The sequence below is a fragment of the Ailuropoda melanoleuca genome, chromosome 5 (genome assembly GCF_002007445.2).
Source record: "Ailuropoda melanoleuca isolate Jingjing chromosome 5, ASM200744v2, whole genome shotgun sequence".
In the NCBI taxonomy this organism is placed as follows: Eukaryota; Metazoa; Chordata; class Mammalia; order Carnivora; family Ursidae; genus Ailuropoda; species Ailuropoda melanoleuca.
Window position 1 is genome coordinate 28,075,534 of NC_048222.1, and position 1,213 is coordinate 28,076,746.

The window sequence follows — 1,213 nt, forward strand, 5'->3', positions numbered from 1 at the left end:
AGCTACCCTACAATCTAGCAATTGCACTATTAGGTATTTACTAATTCGAAGGGATACATGCACCCTGATGCTTATAGCAGCAAGGTCTACAATAGCCAAGATATGGAAAGAGCCCAGATGTCCATCGACAGATGAATGGATAAAGAATATGTGGCATATATATACAATGGAACACTACTCGGTGATCAAAAACATGAAGTCTTGCCATTTGCAAGAACGTGGGTGGAACTAGAGGCTATTATGCTAAGCAAAATAATTCATTCAGAGAAAGACAAACACTGTACGACTTCAATCATTCTGTGGAATTTAAGAAACAAAACAGGTGAACATACAGGAGAGGGGGAAAAGAGAAGAGGGAAACAAGCCATAGAGACTCGCAACTACTGAGAACAGACCAAGGGTTGCTGGAGGGAGGTGGGTGGGGGGTGGGATAGATGGTGATGGGTATGAAGGAGGGCACTTGTGCGCATTGGATGTTGTATGGAAGTGATGAATCAGTAGCGTCTGCTCCTGAAACTAATATTACATTGTACGTTAACTAACTAGAATGTAAATAAAATGTTGAAAAAGAAAAAAATGCTCCTTGTGCTGTGTCAAAGTTTTGATTAATTTCTAAATTCTGAAAAAGTTGGTTTTGACAACTTCTGAAGTTGCTTAATGGAAAATGGATTTTTAGGGAGGTGTGATTCTAAAGGGGTGGTGTGTGGTGATGGGTAATGGAGCAGTTCCACACCCTGCAGGGTGTTCATCTGAGTCTGTCCACGGGCTCCAGCTGCTGAGAGCCACACACACACGTCGGTTTTTAAAGGTGAAAACTTTCTAAAGACCAAAGGTGCCTGGGAGTCTCTGTACTCTGTTGTTTGTAGCTTCTTGCAAGTTTATAAACATTTCAAAGTAAAAACTTTTTTAAAAAATAGGTTATCTTTATTTATTTATTTATTCCTTTGACAGAGAGAGAGACAGCCAGCGAGAGAGGGAACACAAGCAGGGGGAGTGGGAGAGGAAGAAGCAGGCTTCCTGCTGAGCAGGGAGCCTGATGCAGGGCTTCATCCCAGGACTCTGGGATCACGCCCTGAGCCGAAGGCAGATGCTTAAGGACGGAGCCACCCAGGCGCCCCTCAAAGTAAAAACTTCTTTAAAACCTCTTTTTTTTATTTTATTATATTATGTTAATCACCATACAGTACATCCCCAGATTCCGATGTAAAGTTTG